This window comes from Phodopus roborovskii, unplaced genomic scaffold, assembly GCF_943737965.1.
Source record: "Phodopus roborovskii unplaced genomic scaffold, PHOROB, whole genome shotgun sequence".
NCBI classification, from domain to species: Eukaryota; Metazoa; Chordata; class Mammalia; order Rodentia; family Cricetidae; genus Phodopus; species Phodopus roborovskii.
The window spans coordinates 20,493,349-20,515,674 of NW_026125052.1; the positions used below are offsets into that span (position 1 = coordinate 20,493,349).

Genomic DNA, 22,326 nt, shown 5'->3' on the forward strand with positions numbered 1-22,326 from the left:
CTGTCCCCTTTTTACAGTCTTCCTTAACTTTTGTACCCCCCCTTTTTTGTCTCTGTAGTAGCAATAACTTTTTATCTTACACGTCTTATTTTCCTGCTCCATTATTTGTTTTTAACTTAGGAAGATACATTTTATGACCACCATCCCCGTCAGTCCCCTCACCCTCTTGACAGGGTCTCACTAAGGAGTCCTGAATGGCTTGGAACTTGCTGGATAGACCTGGTTGGCCTTGAACTGCCTCCAGGTGCTGGCATTAAAAGACATTCACCACCTACCATGCCTGAGCACTTCATTCTGTTTTCAGTTGTTGTATCCTGTTTGTCACAATGAATAACATTTTAAGGAAAACAACTGTGTTATCAGTGTATAGGAACTATAGTTGGTCACAGTGACACACAACTGTAATCACAGCTATTCAGAAGGCTGAGGCAGGGGAAACTTTTTAGCTCAGTAGTTAGAGGCTAGCCTGAGCAATTTATCAAGTCTAGAAAGAGAGAAAACAAATGATTACAGTAATCTCACTGTTAAGAGAAGATGAGAAGGTTAAAGAAATAATCCTAGGGATGCAGAGGCAGAGAGGATAATGAGGTTGCTTAGTACAGTGCTTGGGAAGTGAAAGGAACAGAGGAAATCATTTGTTCTGGAATTTTTGGTTAAGACTGGCTGGTTTCTGCATTGCATTGTTCAGGCCAATGTAATATGCACAGTGATCATCTATTCAGTGATTTGCTATCTAGAAACATGTATTAAATTTTTTTTCAGTGTAATCACCTTCATTTCCTGAGCTCATTTTAAATTTATCCTTATTATAGCATGGGGATTATTTTTCCTTAGGCCTCTAAAGCAGTTTTATAACTGTAAGTTCTTTTAGTGGCACACTATAATATTTTAGTCCCCCCATTTTTTTTCACTGTACTTTTATAGTTTATTACTTACAGAGTTTGCAGTTTCCATCTTTGCTGATGGAGAGGGAAGACAGGAAACTCTGTAGAGTTTATGCTATCAACACAAGCTTTTTTTGTGACCCATTTTTTTTTTTTAAAAGGAAATGAATTTCTATCTATAGTAGTTTCTCCCTTTTCTCAACTTTTATATAAGGCACTTGAGATTAACACAGTCATTTCTTAGTTCTGATCGGAGTTCTTCGATAAATCTTTCATAAGTGATCAATTAAGCTCATATATTGTATTTTTTTTTCTTTTTCTTTTCTTTTTTTTTTTTTTTTTAAGGGTTGAATGAATTCTCTTGTAGCTAGGCTGGTCTCAGACTTGTACCATCACTCCAGCCTCAGTCTCCTAAATGTTACAGTTACATAAAGATATACATCACCAAACTCAGCTTCTGTTTTTTTCTTAATATTTTAGGGTTAAGTTTTATTAGCACAAAACATATCCCTGTTAAAATACAGTTTACTAAGCGTGACCCTAGGCAAGTGACTTTAAAGCCAAAACTATCTTGTCAGTTATAAATAAACGGTCATATGGTTAATTGTGTGTCATCATTTCCTGTAACAGACTGAATGCTGTCCACCAATAGGTATGGTTTTAAAAGGCAGTGAGTGCCTGCTGGCAATTTCAGAGGACTGTTCTGTGTAGATCCCCAGCCAGGAGTTGGCAACTGTCTGTGCTTCCCCTCACCAGGGCTGTACTGCATTCATCTTGACACTAATGCAGAGAAGGCTTTCTGATGGGGAGGTCAGTGTGCTCCACCCCTCTTGTCATTTTAAAAAGAAAAGGCTTTGCCTGACCCATATCTCAAAGCAGGATGGCAGTTTTAAGAATTAGCAAGGGTGACTTGCTAAATGTTCCTTGGTAAAAAGCTAATATTTGAAAAAAGATTAAGTTGAGCTATCTGAACTGGTCTAATTAGGCATTATTTCCACAGATAAGTTACTTTAAAAATTCAAGTGTAAGCCCAGTGTGGTGCCAGAGTCTTTTAAGTATAGTGCTCTGAGGTAGAGGCAGGTATATTTCCATAAGTTTGAGGCCAGCCTGATCTACCTAGTAAGTTTCAGGACAGCTAGAAACAAAAATTGAAAACAAACAAACCCAAGTATATGTCAGATATACTATTTACAATTCTATATTACAAGAATACAAATAATTAAGGAATAGATTCTGGTTTCTCATTTTAAGAAGGGATTTAAGTAACAAGTCAAACATTTAATTTTGTTTCTTATGGTATTTTTTTATATAATTTTTTTTTAATTTTTATTTTACATATCTATCCCAGTCCCCCCTCCCTCTCTCCCACCCTCTCATGCCCCCTGACCACTCTCCCCTCCCATCCTCCCCTCCAGGGAGTCTAAATCTGTCAAGTCATTTGGAGTAGGGACTAGGCCTTCTCTCTAGTCCTTAGGTTAAGGGAGTATCCCTCCATGGGGAATGTGTTCCCAAAGTCCTTTTGTGCACCAGGAATACATCCTGGTTCCACTGTCTGAGGTCCCTTAGACTGCTCAGTCCTTCTAGCTGAGACCCATGTTCAGGGGGTCAGAGTCAGTCCCATGCTGGATTCCCAGCTATCAGTCTGGAGGACCTGTTAGCTCCTCCTTGTTCAGGTCAGCTGTCTCTGTGTGTTTCTGCAACCTGGTCTTGTCCTCCCTCTCTGCATCTGGATTCCAGTTTGACTCAGTGTTTAGTTGTGGGTGTTTGCTTTTGTTTCCATTAGCTACTAGATGAGGGTTCCATGATGGTGGATAAGTTAGTCGTTGATCTCATTATCAGGGAAGGGCATTTATGGTAGCCTCCACTGTTGCTCAAATTGTTAGTTGGGGTCAGTCTTGTAGGTCTCTGGACATTTCTTTAGGTTCAGTTTTCTCTTTAAACCTATAATGGCTCCCTCTTTTATGGTCTCTCTCTCTCTCTCTCTCTCTCTCTCTCTCTCTCTCTCTCTCTCTCTCTCTCCTCTTGTCTATTCCTCCCCTGACTCAGTCTTCCTAGTCCACTTGCTTTGCTCTCCTCTTCTCCCCTTCTCTTTCTCCTAGTTCCCTCTCCATTCATTGCCCCCCCCCCACGCTTCCCAATAAGCTCAGGAGATCTTGTCCCTTTCCCCTTCTGTGAGGGACCTTATATGAATCTCTTAGAATTCTCCTTATATCCGTGTTTCTCTGGGGGTATGAATTATAGGATGATGATCCTTTGCTCTAGGTCTAAAATCCATATATGAGCGAGTACATACCACGTTCCTCTTTTTTTGTGACTGGGTTACCTTATTCAGGATGATTTCTTCAGGTTCCATCCACTTGCCTGTGAATTTCAAGATCCCATCTTTTTTTTTTTTTTCCTACAGAGTAGTATTCCATTGTGTAAATGTGCCACATCTTCTTTATCCATTCGTCAGTTGAGGGGCATCTAGGTTGCTTCCAGTTTCTTGCTATTACAAATAACGCTGCTATGAACATAGTTGAGCACATGTCTTTGTTGCATGGATGTGGATCATTTGGGTATATGCCTAAGAGGGGGATTGCTGGGTCCTGTAGTAGACTGATTCCCATTTTCCTGAGGAACCCCTATACTGATCTCCAAAATGGCTGTACAAGTTTGCACTCCCACCGCAGTGGAGGAGTGTTCCACTTTCTCCACATCCTCTCCAGCATAAGTTGTCAATGGCTCAGCCGTTAAAGGCTAGGTTCATTTATGGTATATTTTTATGCCACCTATTGTTACAGTGCTTTTTACTAAGATAAGATAATAATTTTAATACTATACAGTTTTTCACTTGAATATATCTCTTTTTTTTTGTTAAAAAATTTAAATATTCTTAAGTTAAAAAAAAAGCCTCCTTTTAATGAGGTTTGGTCCTCATTGTCATCCTCTTGCCTCAATTTCCTGAGTGCTGGGATTACAGATGTATGCCACCATGCCTGCTTCAAATTAAAAGACAAAACAAAAAGAAACTTTGATACTAGGTTCATGCTTCTGCTAATTTGTGGTACCATTCTATAGTCAAATATTATATTCATGCATATTCATTCTCATTCACCCTCTCCTTTCTTGTGTGGTTTTAAAGAAAGAGCATGAATAATAAAAACTTAGAGACAGATATTGGGGTCAAGCTGAAGATCAGAAAAGCAAAGCAGCCAACCACTAGAGAGTTCTTACTTCTACCAAGGCTGGGTGATCCTTTCCTCAGTGAGACTGCAGTTGGACTGAAGACTGAGACCCCGAGATGCCTGGATTAAAGGCATCACCACCGCCGCCCAGCCTCTATGGCTAACTAGTGTGGTTGCTGGGATTAAAGATGTGTACCACCACTGCCTGGCCTTTATGGCTCTGACTAGCTTTGCATTCTGATCTTAAGGCAAGCTTCATTAGATCAAAACCAAAATATCACCACAGGAGTTCATAATGTCAGTCTTCTTGTTACCATCTCTCAAGTACTGTGATTAGAAGTGTGCAGTTCTATGACTTGGTTTTTTTTTTAAATAGGAATTTTAGTAAGGATCTATATATGTACTCCATTTATGAACTCATAATAACAGAATGTTGATGGTAAAACCAAGAAGTGGGCAAGATGCAGAAAGGAGAAGAAACAGTCTTTAAAAATTATTGAAACAATATTTCACAGTGTATCCATTGCTGGATTGAACTGTGTAGTCCTGGTGGATCTAGAAGTTGTAGAGATCCTCCTGTTTCAGTTTTCTGAGTACTGAGATTACAGACATGCCTCACCATACTAGGCTTCTTTGGTAAGTGTCATGTACAGTCATCAAGAGATTCCTTGTGTAACGAGTACGGTTTTTCTGCCCGCCGCCTGGTATTGTCCTGCCGCCACGCCGCCAGCCCCAAATAATACACAGAGACTCTGTATTTGGTACAATACTGTTGGCCCGGTTACTTGTTTCTTATCGGCTAGCTCTGCCTTTAATTATTAACCCATTTCTGCTGATCTATGTATTTTCACATGGCCTTCTCTTACCGGGGAGGCGGCTGGCGTCCAGCTCTCTCCAGACTCTCCATCTTGACTCCTCCTTACTACTTCCTATTTCCTCCTTGTCTCCTAGTCCCTCCTATCTTCCTTTCCTATTGGCCAACAGTGCTTTATTATTAACCAGTATGAAAAACATATATACATAATGGCATCTCCCATCATCTCCTCTTTTCTGTCTAAATAAAAAGAAGGGTTTTAACCTTAACATAGCAAAATATATTATACAACAGTTATCAAGTAAGAATCACAGTTAACAATATTTAGTCCATTAACATTTAGCAAGATTTGAAGAAAATATTTCATCATCTATTCTATCTTTGTGTGTCTAAAGTCTAAGTAACTTACCTTTAATCCTAACTAATGAAAACTATAACCATAACTATCTGTCTTCAACTCCTTCAAAGACCACAGAAGGATAATATATAAGCTCTAGAAATGACAGAGACAACTCACTGCCTGGTCACGCGAAGTTCTTTTGTAATCTTTCATCTTCAGCCCATAGGCCATAGGGTGTCTAGCAGACTCTTCAGCAACGCAGGAAACTTTAAACTGTCTTCTTGTATTGGCAGTTTATCAGTCACTTTTTTCTGTGTCCTGCATACTGTCTCGCAGACTCTTCCATGAAGCAGGAACTCTGTAGCAATGTCCATCTTGAATCAGCAGTCACTTTTCTGTGGGTCCTGAATGTCCAGTTTATACAGCATAAAGTCAAACAGTCCAGACAAGAGCAGTATCTTGTCCAAATGGCTAGTCTTGCCATATTGGAAGTAAACTCCATAACGTGTTTCTTTAATGTCCATCTTCCTTTTTGACGCAGGTGGTGTTACCAGGAGCATTTATGTCTCATTGTCAAGTAAAACCCTAAATCATTTTAAATGCCATATTCTGTAGGTCTATGAAAGATTTGAAGAATGCCTATCTATCTTAAATACATCTCTGTGTATCTTGAAAACTTAACTAACTTAACTCTAAGCTTTGACTATCATGGGTAATTATCTATAATCTGTACTACATTATACATTACATTTCTAAATGAGCTATATAAACACAATACCTAAACAAGAGGAGAAATATACATCTCACAAAATTGACATTAAATTGTATCAATAAATAAAAATCCATTCCAAAACAAAGTATTCATATGTATACCATAATCCCCTTTTTACCTTTAAAAAGAATTGGCTGTGATCATTAACCATTTATAACCAAGTCCATTTAAATGAAAACAAACATTTATAAACAATATTTGGGAATTTGGGTGTCGTTCTTTCCAAACTACTTCCTGCTGATAGGGGGCGCTGTCATGGGGATCCTAAGAAGATGCAGAAATCCTGGCTGTAGTCTGCAAGTCTGCCTTGTTCAAGCTGTTTTGAATGTTGGATCATCAGGAACTCTGTTTCAGGGGGTCTGGCTTGCTCAAACCACATTAGTCTGCAAGGAATCCACAGCTTTTCATTTTCTGTGGAAACAAAAATAGAAATCCTTTTCCCCAGTAACTTGTCCTTGAACTTAAATGTTGGAGTCAAAGCATTTTTAAAATATATAAATTGAATTAATCCAGCAGCATTTCCTTTATCAGTTGTTGTTTTTTCTCAGCAGTGAAACAATGCAGAGACAACACAATAGCATACAGTAACCAGATTCTCTCTGAGCTTTTCATCTTTTTTTTCCCAAGCCTACGTATTTTTTTAAAACATACTGTAAACTTTTAGCACATTTTCTTAATGTGAATCTGTCTTTACTGTAAATCTTTATCTTTTTCTGGCCATGAGTCTTTTATCTGGTAAACAACAACATTGCTGAAATGAAAGTCATAGCTGTGTCAGCCGCGGTTTACCAAAGATGGTGGCGGGTACTTTTACCGCCAGCACGGAAAGCTGTGCTCACCGCCTTGGTCTGCGCTGCCACCCAGAAAGCATGCTGCCGGCTTGGAGATGTGGTCACTGCCATTGCCATCTCTCATACACACCAATAAATTGTTAGCAGAGTTATTTAAAAGACTTGCGGTTTTTTGCCGCTTATGCTGAGTCAGGAAACCTCTCTTAAAGGAGCCGCGCAATCTGCTTGTCTCTCGCAAGTCAGAGTCCAACCTAGAAAAATGCTGTTACCAAGAAACCTTGCTTGTCTCTGTTCTTTTGTTTGTAAAACCCTTTTTAAAGCTTTTGTTAAATTTTAAGTGGAAGTTCTTAGTAGCCACGTGGGCACCCTGTCCTTCAATCTGGCACAGTAGATACAGGAAAAGGGTGCCTGGCCTCAATTGCAAGGGGTTTTTAAAGGAAAAAAACTGCAACAGGGTGGTACATGCCTTAGCTTTTCAGGATTGGGTAAGAGTAGGTGACCTTTGGATTCATTGGGGGCTAGGGGAATTTCAAAATTGTTACTAACAGTTGCCCATAAGGACAGTTGTGACAAGAAGATGTTATTTACCAAAATTAATCATTGCCTGACCACCTGGATGGGGTCACTTTGTCTGGGGTGGGCACAGTTTGGGTGCTTCTTAGAATTGTTTATGGTTCCTTGGCTGGAGCTGAATCAGCCTTGTGCCACCTCCAGTTTACCCCACAAAAGTGGGGATCAGGCAGTTTGAAGTAGAGGTACTGCATAAATATGCATGAAGTTATGAGACTGCTTAAGATATTTGTAGTTATATATTATTTATGATTTATTAAATCTTGACTGAGGATTCAGAAAAGCAAAGTCAGCCTTAAGCTATAGCGATCAGGCAGTGATGATACACACCTTTAATCCCAGCAGTCAGAAGCTAGGAGGTGATAGTACACACCTTTAATCCTAGGACTCAGGATTAAGAGGTAGATGGATCTCTGTGAATCCAAGGCCACCCAGATCTCCACAAGAGTGAATCAGTCTAAAAGAGAATTATAGCTCACATCTTTAATCCTCACATTAGGGAAGTATATAAGACAGAAGCAAGGTCTCAGAGAGGCATTCATTCTCCAGCCATGCTGAGGAGAGGCAGCAGTTTGAGGCTTGGTGAAGAGCTCATGCATGGATCAGTCCTTTCAGCCTGAGTTTGAGGGGAGAGCTAATAGCCAGCAGCTTCGCTTTTCTGATATTCAGCTTGAAGTTTGAACTGCAATATCAGTCTTTGGGTCTTTTATTTATCTGTGTTACATTGGTTGGCTGCCATTTCTTGTTTATTCTTATATTTTTCCTCCCTCCACCCCCGACTTTGCATGAATTTCCATATTGTTAAGTTCAAATAGTGGAACATAGCTGTCAACATCTTACAGTTCTGCATCAATAGGGAGATGATAGACCAAATTCATAGGACCTGTGTGGTATGACCATAGATGAATTAACTGTGGTCTCACAGATCGGATATTAACCCTTAGACCAAGGCAGTTATACATTGTGGTCTGAGATAATACTCAACTGCCAAAACTTTTTTCCAATGTGGTTGCACTATTCTCATTTCTACCAACCATTGTTAAAAGTTCCCATAGTTTCATGTCTATGGTATCACTTGATATTGCCAATTAAAAAATAAACTTTAGGCATGTTATTAAATGTGTAGTTGTATCATTGTATGTTGTTATCATCAGTGAGACAGAGTCTATTATGTAGCCAAGGCTGACCTCAAACATGACAGCTGTCTTTGGGAGGCAGGGAAGTAGGATGCAGGAAAAAAAGTTAGCACAGAGGAAGGCTAGAAACTCCTAGCAGAGATGGACTGGCTCACGCTACTGGAGCATGTACAAAGGTCTAAAAGTAACCCTTGGCTTATTATAGTACTAAAATTCATATCCCTGAGTAATGACTTAAGGTGTAATAAGAGATGCATGAGTTGTATGTAGGATAGTGTTTAACTTGTAAAGCTGACTTTATGCAAATCAGCCAGAAAAGTCGAGTGCTATGTATGAGTTGTGTTATCATTCTGAAATAACATAAAAGCCCAGATCCTTTGTGCAGTAGGCTCTTGAGCTGCTGAACTCTCTCTGTTCTGCCTGCTTTCTCTCTTGGAAGTATATCTTTTTAGTATGCTGTTCTATTTCTGTTGTCATGTAGTGTCACTGCTCAGCTCTTTGTTCAAAGATATAAGAACCTGGAACTTATGATGTTCACCTATTCCCAGTAGCAGCCAGTCTTACTATGGTTCTGCCTGGAGTACTGGGATTCCAGGGATATGCCACCATGCCTATTTACTGTAGTTTCATTTGCTTTTCTCTACTTGTTAATTAACATCTTTTCTTGTGCTTAGTTGCCTTTCATATATTCTGTATGGTGAAATATCTTTTCAGATATTTTGACATTTTTTGTTACATTATTTCTTTTACTCTTGAGTTTTGAGAGTGTATTTCATAGATCAGGTCCATTGTTAGATGTGTTTTGTCTGTGCTCTTAAAAGTGTTTGGTGACTTACCATTTTTAAGTGGATTGTGCTTTTGGTAGCACACCTAAAACTCTGAGCATAGGGGTGTAGGTTTGTGGTTGTGTGTATGCTTAGCATGTGCGAGCACTTAGGTCTAATCTTTAGTCTCCCAAAACCTCAGCTACAAAACCACAAAAACAAAAACTTACCGAAAACTCTTTAATTAACCCATTATAAGAATATCTTCTAAAGAGTTTAAGTTAAAGTCTTATTCTGCAACTCTGGCTGGTTTGACACTCATTTTGTAGACCAGGTTAGCCATCTTGTGTTCCTGGGTGTTGGGATTAAAAGCCAGTTTCAAAGTTTTATATTTAGGTCTCTGATCCATGATGGGCTTTTTCTAACATGAGGTATAACATTTTAAAGTTGGTTTGTTTGTTTTTATATTGCTGAAAATATGACCTTTTCTCCTTTGAATTACTTTTGGATTGATGTTAAAAAATCAGTTGGCCCTATTTATTTGGGCACATTTCTGCACTTTCTGTTCCAATCATAGATCTGTGTTTCTATCATTTACCAGTATGGCATTATCATTATTATAGCTTTATAAACCTTAAGATAGTGTGATCCTTACAGTTTCTTTCCCCCCAAAATTACTTCAGCCATTTAAAATACTTTGCCATGCTACATAAATTAGAATGTTGGTCTGACTCTACATCCTTCCGGAATTTTCAATATCTTTCTTCAGAGATTTGAAGTGTTCATTGTAAAGATCTTTCACTTCCTTGGTTAGGTTTAAATTCCAAGATATTTTATTGTCTTTGATGTTACTATAAATAGGAGTATGCCCATGATCTCTTTTTCTTTGTGTTTGTTGTTAGTGTATAGAAAGGCTATTGATTTTTCTAAGTTGATTTGGTATCTTCCCACTTGGCTAAAGTTCTTGATTGTTTCTAGAGGCTTTCTAGTGGAATTTTGGGGATCTCTACTGTGTAATATCATTTGCAAGTAGGGATAAATGACTGCTTTTCCTTCTTTTGTTTTATTGTTCCAGCTAGTGCTTCCAGCACTATAGTGAAATGGAGTGGGGATAATGGACAGCCCTGTCTTTTTCCTGATTTTATGAGATTGCTTCAAATTTTTCTCCATTTAGGAATTATAGCATGAAAAATAAATGACCCAGAGGCAGACTGATACTAGGGTTCAAACGTCAAGCTGAATGGGCTGATCCTGTCTTCAAGAGCTTTTTACTAAGCCTCTCCTTAGCATGGCTGGAGGATGAATGCCTTCTACTGACAACTTGCTCCTGTCTTTTATACTCGTCTAGTGCGGAGATTAAAGGTGTGAGCTATAATTCTCTTTTAGACTGATTCACTCTTGTGGAGATCTGGGTGGCCTTGGACTCAGAGATCCCTCTACCTCTTAATCCTGAGTCCTAGGATTAAAGGTGTGCACCACAACCTCTTAGCTTATGGCTGCTGGGATTAAAGGTGTGTATCATCACTGCCTGATCTCTGTGCTTGAGGTTGACTTTGCTATCTTTTCAATCTTTAATAAATCATAAGTAATATATCACTACAAGTTTAATGTTGCATGTGGGTTTTTCATGCATACCCTTTATCATATTGAGGTAAGTTCTCTCTAGTCTGCTCTCTCTAGAGTTTTTATGAAAACATGATGACTTTTTTTCATCTCTTAAAATGATCATGTTGATTTTTCTTTTTAAGTTCATTTATATAAGTTATTATATTTATTAACTTGTGTATGCTCAATCAACCCTTTCTGGGATAAAGAGAACTTAATCTCGGTCAATGATATTGATATGTGCTTGTATTCAGTTCGATAGTATTTTATTGAAGATTTTTTCCTCTTTGGTCATCAGGGATACAGGTCTGTAGTTTGTTTTGTTTTTTGTTGTATTTTGTACTGGCTTCATAGAACAGGTTTGGTGTGTTTCTTTTGTTTCTGTTTTGTGACAAGCTTAAGAAGTACTGGTTGTAGTTCTTTGAAAGTCTAGTAGAATTATGCTGTAACTGCATCTGGGCCAACAATTTCTTTTTAACTGGAAGATTTTTTTTTTTTAATTACTGTTTCCATCTCCTTTGTTATGGTTCTGTTTAGGTTATTGGCCTATTCTTGTTTTAACTTAAGTAGTTTTTATGAATCAAGAAATTCATCCATTTTTTTTTTTTTTTTTTTTTTTAGCTTTTTTTCAACTTAATGGAATACCGTTTTTTTTTTTTTTTTTTTTTTTTTTTTGTATCCCCTTATAACAATCTGCATTTCTTTGGTGTCTGTTATAATGTTTCTGTGTTTGTTTCTGACTGTTGTTAATCTTGGTCCTTTCATTCTTTCTTGTGGTTATGTGGGCTAATGATCTGCAACTTGTCTAACTTCCCAAAGAACTGTCTCTTAGATTTATTGTTTCTTTGTTTTTTACTTCATTAATTTCTGCTTTGATTTTGCTATTTCTTGGCCATCTAGTTGTTTTTCCAAATTCTTGAGTTATACCATTAAATCACTTATTTGTGCTTTCTGATTTTTTTAATGTAGGCTCTTAGGGCTATAAACTTTCCTCTTAGAACTGCTTTTTATGTGTTCCAGAAATTTAGTTGTGTTGTGTTTTTATTTTCATTTGGTTCTAGAAATATTTTGACCCTTTCTTTTTCTTCTTTGATCCATTCATCATCAGTAATGAGTTAATGTTCACAAGTTTGCACACTTACTGAAACATTTTTACTGTAAATTTTAAGTTTTATTGCATAATGGTCAGATACATTTTGGTTTTTCTGTATTTGTTGAAGTTTGCTTTGCATCCCAGACATGGTCTATTTTAGAAGAGCTTCCATGTGCTTCTGAGTAGAATGTATGTTCTTTGGCATTTAGATAGAATATTCAGTAGATATGTTAGGTTCATTTGATGTAAGATGGCATTTAATTCTGAGCTTTTTTTGTTTATTTTTTGTCTAGATGACCTGTTTATTAGAGAAAGTTGATCTAGGTAGCTCTTTTTTTTTTTTTTTTTCCTTAAGAGATGAAAACTCCTTTTATTTATACATGAAAAAAAAAGTTTAAGTACTGATGATCAAAACAATGGTGAAAGATAAATATTTTGTGATCTAGGTAGTTCTTAATAGAGAACATTTATATAGAGGTAGTGGGTTTGATGGGAGACACACTGTTTTGGCTATTCATGATGGTTTTGACCTGGGCATGTAGGCTTTGTTCTTTTGTTGTGTGTCTGATGTGGTTATCTGGCCTTCCTTAGCTTGGGCCAGTGTAGGAGATGCACGACCTGAGCTATGCCAGGTAAACCTGGTAGATAAGCTGTTTTATTGGACCATGGAATGATGGATTCCAAACCAAAGATGAGTCTAGAGCTAGGTAAGGCAAAGGAGGTTCACAAATGAAGTAGGTTTACAGCCACAGGTCTGGAGCTAGGCTCGTGGGTTTGCTGATTGCAGAGGGATGGAGTAAGGATGTAAAAGGGGTAAACATGATTTACCTAGAAAAGGAGGTGACTCATGCACCAAGAGTGTTGCCTTTTAGTCTGGAACTGGGCTTACAGGCTAGCAGATGGTAGAGAGGGTAAAGACAGGGAAAGGAAAGTGACTTCTTGCTAATTTAGTAAACATGTATATATAAATTTACCTTTATATTTTGTATCCCATGACCTTGCTAAACTCATTAATTCTAAGAATTGAAGATTTGTATGTATATTTATATGCATTTTTTAATTTTTTAAGTAGACAATGTCTTTTGTAGATAGTGTTTTTCTTTCAGGCATGTATGCTCTTTGTTCTATTTCTCATTTTATGGCACTGGTTAATACATGTAGTACAATGGTAGCTAAAGGTGGTATTAATGCTCCTTCTGATACCAGGGTTAGTGTGGGAAACATCCACTCTTTCATCACTTTCTATGGTATTAACTGTAGGATTTTGTTTGTTTTTTAAAGTTAATGGATTTTGTTTATATTCTCAGGTTTTTAGGAGTTAGTTTTTAAAATGATTTTTTGCATCAGGTAATATGATCATGCAATTTTTCTCTAAGCCACTACTATAGTGGTGAACTATATTTGAATTATTCATATAGCAGACTATGTGGTGGACAAATGATTTTAAAATACTAAACTAGCCTAGCTTTTCATTAAAAAATATCACTCAGTTGGTGAGTATTATATATATTTTTGGATTGGATTTGTTAATATTTTACCTAGGATTTTCATTTGTTTTTATATTCATAAGTGTGCTTACTAGTAATGTCAACTTGAACATACAAACTAGAGTTATCTGAAAGGAAGGAACCTCAGTTGAGAAAATGTCTCCATAAGATCCAGCTAAGGCATTTTAAAAATTAATGATTGATGGTGGAGGGCCCATCCCTTTGTGGGTGGTGCCATCCTTGGGCTGGTGGTCCTGGGTTCTATAAGAAAGCAGGCTGAGCAAGCTTTGATGAGCAAGCTTGGTCTCTGCATCAGCTCCTGGCTCCAGGTTCTATCCTGTTTTAGGTCCTGTCCTGACTTCCTTCAGTATTGAGCAGTGATATGAAAGTGTAAGCCAAATAAACCCTTTCTTCCCTAACTTGCTTTTTGGTCATGGTGTTTCACAGTAATAGAGACCCAAAGATAGTAAGGCATATTCATCCTTTTTGGGTAGTGTTTTTTCTGATTCATTTTCGAGTAAATCAGCCCTGAAAATGAGTTAGGGGTATTTCCTTTTCCATCGTCTGGAAGATATCTTATAGAATTGGTGTTATTTCTTTAAAGTTTAGAATAGTTGACCCAAGAAACAATTTGAGCTTGGATATTTGTATTTCATTAAGTTTGTTTGTTCATTTTTGCCATAAACTCACTTTGTATAAGGGTTACAGGAGTGTTCACATTAACTGTTTAAGCCTGAATGTGTTTTTATTTATTAAATTTATTATTTATTAAAAGGTACATTTAGAAGGGCAGATTCTGGTACTGGATAGCTATGTGACCTAGAGAAAGGTATTTTAGCTATAATCTCTTTGGTCCCTAATTTATTCATCTGAAAAATCAAGAGGTTAGACTTAATTGTTTTTAAGTTTTTTTTTTTTTTTTTCCCACTACTTTTTGAATTTTATACTTCTGGTAGGATAGTAATGTGTGTATTTGAAGTTGATGTGAAAAACCTTAGTCTCTACTTTTTGATTTGCATGTCACTCATTGAGCATTGTTTTTTTTTTTTTTTTTAAATATTAACCTTGCCCTTTAGAATGTCTCGAATTTTATTCTAATAAATAATTTGATGAACAAATATGGGTATTCCTATTCATGCAGTTGTATATAGTAGATTTAAGGTATCTGACAATTATCTTTATACTTTCTTCATAAGAGGATTAAGATTGTTAGTTTTTAATGTATTTTCTAGAAAAAAGGATTAGTTTGAAATTTAGAAATATTTGAAATGCATTTAGTGATATCCCTTTGATCTTCATGATCCTTTTTTGAAGTCATATAGTTTTTCTACTTACTGGAGACAATGTGAGCATTTTATGTAAAAATTTTTTCAAAAGTGCCACATTGTGCATTCTGTCGTTTGTTGGGTTAAAGCAAAGTGGAGGTAGCATCCAGATTTACTGCTGAAGAAAACACTTGAGTTGCAGCTGCAGCTGGAGGATTTTACGTAGGCACCTGTGGGTTTGAGTACGTTCAATATCCAGGCTGCAGTAGGAGGCTGGCACTGACTCTGCTGACTCCAGTGCACTCCTTTGCTGCTGTTCTGCCGATTTCTCCACTGTCCAGCAGACAAGGAAAATGGTGCAGCACATCCAGGACTTGGGGGAAAATAACCGTCAGTGTGATTCAGAGGTGGGTCTGCTACACTCATCAGAAAAGAGATTGTTTAACAAGTCTAGAGGTTTAGGCAGAGATCACCATGTCAGATTTATGTAGTTGTTTTCATATTTGATGATGGCCACTTAAGAATGATACTGTTATAGTTGTGAAATCTGCATGCCCTCAGGTTTTAGAGGTTTTGGCGTATGGTACGTATGACATTAGTAATTGCATACATGGTAGCTTGTGAACAGATCTGTTTTATAAAATGTATATGGCTTTAGTGTATATAGATATGTTATTAAAGGTTTTCTTTCCCTGATAGTATTAGCTTGGCTTTGTTTATAAGTAAACAATGGGTTTTGTATTTTCTCTGTTGTTTATTTGTTTTGAGTTTTTGCCAGTGTCTCTCCTGCTATCATTCATTTTATAATAGCAGAAATCATTCTCCAGCGAGATAGGGAAAAATCAGGGTGAGCACGAAAGTTGGCACTTCATATTTTATTGATGACTGTAATGCAGTGGAGTCGCATTGCACATAGTCATGACTTAAATGATTATCTCTTCTATGAAAGCTAAATGTTTGTAAGAACAGCCATGTTGACAGTGAGTGTAGAATAAAGGAGAAAAGTAGGACAAGTAAAATTTCTTTGTCATTGGCTTCTTGAGCTATCTTAGCATTGATCAAGATACTGTTGTGTTAGGAGCATACTATAGAAACAATTGAACATCAAGCACTAAAAAATCAAAGACTTAAGTTCCCACCCCTTTCCTGAAGCACTTTGCTTTTGTATGTGTGTATTTTGGATTTCAGTAGCTGCTTGTAACTGAGGAGCTGTCCAGTTGAGACAAGATATATTTTCTTAAGCCACACCCAACAGATTCTTCTTTTTTATGCTTTGGGTACTATTTAATCCTGTGCTGTTTTGTGACCATGATCTCTGGGATGACTTTTGAGTTGTCAAAAGAATATGCTATATCCACAAGCTCTAGTTTAAGATATTTCAAACATTTGAGTGTTTTACCAGTACAGAAAATCAGTGTTTTAGTTGTGCAGTATTTTCTCAGCCTGAGAGGAAGAGTATTTGTGTGATTCCATGGTGAGTGTATTGCAAGGACTCTGATCATGTAGGCAACAGTGCTGCTGGTATATTATTTTGGTTAATATTGTGGATAAGACATTTCAAGTTCAGATTTTTTATTATTAGAGCAAATATTTGTTGAACTACTTTAAACACTTGATTTTTATGTGGTATTAAAAATTGCAGTGCAGTCAGACTGATTTTTAAATGTACTTATAATGTTTTATTCCATAGTAAAGACATTTTGTATGTGATTAGAATTAACTGTATGGCTGTCTGCCACTATGTTACATTACCTCACCCACTTTACTGTAGACAGAAATAATACGGAATCAGCATTAATTTTAGTAGTCTGCAGAGTGTGTTTAGGATGTATTCTCAAGAACAGTTTCTTTTAGACAGCAAATTAACTCTATCTCTTCAGAATTAAAAAAAAATGTAGTATATTTCTGACCTTTTTATTGAACAACAGAAAGAAAAATGTTATTTTTGTGTGCCAAATTTTATGACAGCAAATAGTTAACTATAGAGTGAAACATACTGTATTATTAGAATGTTTCATGTATCCAAATGTTATATAACCCTGATGGAATGTTGCAGATGAAACAAAGAAATCTGATTGGTTCCTCACAAGAAACAGCAGCCTTGAAATCCGTTTTAACCAGAGGCTTCCACAGCAGCCTGGGTGGTTAGCTGGCATCACAGTGAAAACAGAAATGCCTTGGAGATGAGATGAGGGGGTTAGAAGTAGAAGTTGATGTAGCTGACGTCCCTACTTGACTCTTTTCTTTGAATATATTTGTCCTTACCAGCAAACAACTCCCTCTCTTTGTTGTTATTAAGAGAGTGTTATGCCTTATCAAACAGATGAACTTCCTAAAAAGCATTACTTATCAAATGAAGAAGCTCTCTAAAAATATTTTCAAGTGATAGAATGGCTTACTGAGTAACATCATTTTAAGACATTCATGAAGTGTGAATGGATGGGGCTTGTTGAGAAAAGAGTACATGGTAAAAACTTTGCAGAACAAGATACTGATAGAAACTGTTTAGTCCCACCATCCCTTGTCATATTAAAATTAATTACATAGTTGTCATCTTAAGATTTTGGTGATATTTTAGTTAAGGGCACACTATCTATAATGATATTCAAATAGGATGCCACAAGTCAAAAACAGTTGGAGAATTGTTGTTTTCTCCTGGCTATTACAGACATGCCCTTGAGATAGGGAAATAATGTGTTTTCATGCATTTATTATTGACTGGATGGTCTGCTGGACTACAACTTAAGTCACAACAACAAATATGCAACCCTTTTATGTTTTTGGCAGAAAATATTTAAAACATACCTGTAGTTTATTACAACGTGAAAATTGTTTTCTTCCCCATGAGACTGGATTTCTCTGTATAATTCTGACTATCCTGGAGCTCAATTCATACACCAGGCTGACCTCAAACTGTTGCTGGGGAGGCTGGCAAGATCCTTTTGCCTCTGCCTCTCCAGTGCTGGGATTAAAGGCATGTGTGAAAATTCTTATATAAAAACAGTAATAAGCCAATTTTATAGACTCTGGGAGAGGAACTTTTACTGTGACCCAGGATCAGTATCTTAAATAAAGACATCAAATTATATTGAAAGGAAATAGCCAAGCATCATAAAAGAGGATGACCCCAACTAAGAATCTAAGCAATAGTGGAGAGGCTACCTTAAATGCCCTTCCTCTATAACGAGATTGATGATTACCTTAAATGCCATCCTCGAGCCTTTATCCAGAGCTGATGGAAGCAGAAGCAGATGCCCACAGCTATGCACTGAGCCTTACTCATGGAATCCAGTTGTAGAGAGGGAGGAGGGGTGAGCAAAGAGGTCAAGGCCTTGCTGGAGAAACACATAGAAACAGCTGTCCAGACCCAAGTGAGAGCACAAGGACCCCAGTGGTAACACTGGGAAACCAGCATTGGACTGAACCAAGCCCTCTGAATGTGGGTGCCAGTTAGGTCTGGTCAGTCTATGGAACTTATGACAGTGGAACCAGTATGGACTTTGGGAGCCCATTCCCCATGGAGGGATACTCTCTCAACCCAGATACATGGAGGAGGGCCTAGGCCCTCCTGAAAATGATGTGACAGACTTTCATGATCCCCCATGGAAGGCCTCACCTTCACTGGGGAGTGGATGGGGGGGGGGAGTTGTGAGGGACATGGGAGGATGGGAGGGAGAGGGATCTGAGATTGATATGTAAATTAAGATTGTTTCTAAATTAAATAAATAAATTAAAAAGAAAGACATTTAAAAAGGAACATCTGATACAGGTATTTTTCTATGAGTACCAACTCTGTTAAATAGGTTCCGTACGTGCTTATTTTCCAAGTTATCTGATACACTAATAGAATTGGGTTGAAGGCAGCTGGCTGCAGTGTCACAAGCTAAAAGAAAAATGGCTGGCTAGGATTAGTACTGTAAATTTGCAGTAGAGCTGGATGAAGTTAGGATACCATTTGTTGAAGGAGGGTGTTATAAAGTAAGATGATTGAGCTCAGATGTTTTTGATCATAAATAAATACTTTTATCAAAGGAAATGTATAAATAGTTAAACTGAAAGGCTTTATACTATAAAGTGATAAATGTTTAGTTGAATCTCTTGTCACTATCTATTTATCATTTTTTGACATTGTGTTATTCTAAAGATCAGGTAGTTTTTGAGGGAAAATGTTCATAACATTTCCCAAATGATGTGTAGTTAAAATGTTACAGAAGAGGAAGAATTCATTACATTCTTAGAATGGAGGGAATTGGAGGTATTTCTGAGGGTCCCACATATTTATTAGTATTTTAGATTAGTATACATTGATGATAGAAGAAAAATAATAGAAAATTTAGAGATAAGACCACAGGTATAGTTCTCAAAATGATAATACCCATAGATCTGTATTTTAGCAAATATTTATTTTCTCTCTGTGTAAATCCATAAGCCCTTTTCATTGAATTTTGGCATTTGGAAGATTAAAAGTTAGTGAGACACTTGCATAGATTGGAAATACCTTCAGGAATTAGTTAAGTTGAAGACTGTACATTGCTTATTTGTCTCATAGTACATAGTAGAATGTGTATGTACTTCAAGAGAGAGAATATAGGTATTTGTCAACCCTGCTTCTCTAGTATGTAGGACAAGGTCCCAATACCAGTGATTTACCAGGGATTTTTTATTTTTTTTTTTTTTTCAAGACAGGGTTTCTTTGTATTGTCCTAGCTGTCCTGAAACTTGCTCTGTAGACCAGGCTGCTTCACATTCAGAGATCCAAAGTTCCCAATTTTTGATGAATGGATAATAATTGTAAGATGTGTGTAATAATAGCAAGCAGATACATATACAGATCTATCTAAATCAATTTAATTTTCACAACTTTATGTAATAAATTCCATTATTTTACAATTTTGACAGATGAGGAAACTGAGGCAGAGACTTGAACAGCAATGCTCAGATAGTATATGGTGAACCCAGTGTTTGAGCTAGTGTGTTCCTGATCTCTGTTGGAATATTTTTCTCTAATTAAGGAAGATAAAAATATGTTAGCATTCAGCTGTATCCTTAACTGTCGGAAGCCTACATTTTGTGTGTGTGTGTGTGTGTGTGTGTGTGTGTGTGTGTGTGTGTGTGTGTGTGTGTGTCCATCCTAGCAGGAACTGCAGAGTAGAGAAAACCTTTCTGCTACGTCTTTCAAAATTTCTTTAATTGGCATTGTGTGTGGTTTTTATTAAAGTTTTTGTTGTTGTTGTTTTGGTTTTGTGAGAGACAAGGTTTCTCTATGTACTCCTGGCTGCCCTGGAACTTGATTTTTAGACCACGCTGGCCTAGAATTCATAGATTGACCTGCCTCAGCCTCCTGAGTACCATTGCCCTGTAGTATTTTGTTTTCTAAAAATCCTTTTCAATCATGTGTTGTTATCATCATCAGTAAATGCAGATATGTGGTTCTAAACTATTTAAAAGCCTATAGCAAGTGTGTGCAGAAATAAGTTGGGTAATGGGCTCAGGCAAATGGTTCCGAGATCTAATGACTTGTTAAACACAGCTGACTTAAAACTTCTGAATGTTGTTCCCTCTTTTCCTCTTTATTCTTTAGGGTTTTTTCCCCTCCTATTTTATTTAAATTTCTATTTCCAGTGTCCTGTACTCAATTTTGCAGTAACAGTGAACTTTCTAGAACATGAATAAGTTTTCTAAAATGTTAATTTTTCTGGGTATGGTAGTATATACCTATAATACCAGAACTCCTGTGATGGAGGCAGAAAGGTTTAGGAGTTCAAGATCAGTCTCAGCTACATAGCAAGTTAGAAACCCTCCTGAGCTGTACAAAACTGTCTCTCTCTCTAAAAAAAAAAACAAAACAAAACAAAAAACAAACAAATAAACAAACAAACAAACAAAAAACAAAATAGAAAGACTTAGAAAATACACATTTAGAAAGACAGACTTAGGATTTGGTAAACAAACAACCCCCCCCCAAAAAAAACCCACCCAACCTAGTGATGTTTGAATCTTTACTTCAGAGTTGAAAAGCACATTATAAATCTGCCTGTGAGGAGTTTTTGAGTTTAATATTATTTGTTTTAAATTTGCTGAGCAATAATAAAATTTTTCTGTATTCTATAACCTGCTTTTATGCATAATGTTCAATTTTTTTTTATCAGTCTTTAATTCATTTCCCTCTTAGTAGAAAATTGAGTTTGATTTCTGTCTGGTATTTGTGATGGTATGTGAGTGCAGACTAAGTAATGCTGCAGTGAGGACCCTTGTAAGTGCACTGGGACTTTGGGGTACTGTGCCAGAAGTGGAATTGTGAGATGGACAGGATATAGATTCTTTATGTTTACCTTTGCTACATCATTTCTTTGTTGTTACTGTACACATTTATAGTTTCCAAAAAGGTCCTGTATTGCCCATGTTCATAAAGTAGGAGTTAACTTTTACCAATCTCATGAGTAAAAAGTGACACCTGATTTAATTGTTTTTTCCTAATTTCTAGTGAGGCTTTCCTAATTTCATGTGTTTATTGGCCTTTATAGTTTCCTTATCTGTTAACTTTATAACTTTCATGCATGTCTTTATTGGATTATTTGTCCTTTTCTTACTGATTACAGGAATTCTTTGTATATCTCAAAGGTGGTCCAGTAAACTATAGCTGATGTCCCATATTTATCTTGTGACCTGTTTTTTATACAACCTATGAGTTAGGAATGGTTTTTACATTTATTTTAAATAATTCAGAAAAAATTAACAGAGGCTAAAATGTCATTTTCATTATAATGTGAAAATTGTAAAATTCAAAATTTCATATTTGTGAGTACTTTTATTGGAATATGTGTATACTTATTTGTACATTGTTGATGCTTATTTTGTGCTACAACTGCAGAAGTGATATATCAAGATGGAGAACATACTGATATTGACTGATACAGGGTTCAGTGTGCACCTCTAGTGCGATGCTAGGTTCTCACATTCCAGAATAAGGGATTGGACAGAAATACATGAACAGTAGCAAAGTGACAGACTTTTAAGGAAGGATACTCCTCCAAGGGAGAAGACAAAGTGGCCTCAACAAAGAGCCTTTGTAGCTGAAACAGCCCTTTTATACAGAGTTCAGGTTTCTTGGGTATGTTCTGTTACATGTAATTCTGCATACAACTTTTGCATCATGTATCTTATAAACCTCTTAAATCTCCACCCAGGGGTGTGAGGTTTAGTATTATAATGAGCCAGAAAGTGATAGTGGGAGTTGGAGGAGCTCTAGTTTTCCATTTTGCCAATTGGTCTTCTCCTTTGTAATTTTGAAATGCTTTTCTTAAAGGTCTTTTGGACCCCACCCCTCTCCCAACTATTCTGTGCTAAAGTGATCTGCAACTCTTAAATATTTATACTCCTGAGGTTTATAGACCCCTGTTTTTGATTGATTCTTGGTCTGTGACTTTTATTTAAGTAATCCTTCTCAATCTATACACTCCATCTTAAAATTTTTTTATACCCAAACTTATATTGAGTAAGTTAAAATTTTAAATTATTCAGTTTTATTATTATTTTTCATCATTCATGTTAAGGACTCTTGAAGATCACAAATATATTCTACAAATAATTATAAAATTTTTCATTTCTAATTTTATGTGGATTTATTTTCTGTAAATC

At 36.7% G+C, this 22,326-nt stretch overlaps 1 protein-coding gene across 13 annotated transcripts in view; it reads left to right on the top strand.

Annotated features, from left to right (window-relative positions):
• Tanc2 (tetratricopeptide repeat, ankyrin repeat and coiled-coil containing 2) overlaps positions 1 to 22,326 on the top strand; it is a 289,050-nt gene that overhangs the window by 41,074 nt on the left and 225,650 nt on the right. The window contains exon 1 of one of the 13 annotated variants that reach the window (XM_051178839.1): positions 14,965 to 15,095. The exons of the other annotated variants lie outside the window; for them this stretch is intronic. The gene's annotated coding sequence lies outside the window, so the exon portion shown is untranslated. Of the gene's footprint in view, positions 1 to 14,964; positions 15,096 to 22,326 lie in introns of those variants that run through there. 13 annotated transcript variants of the gene reach the window in all.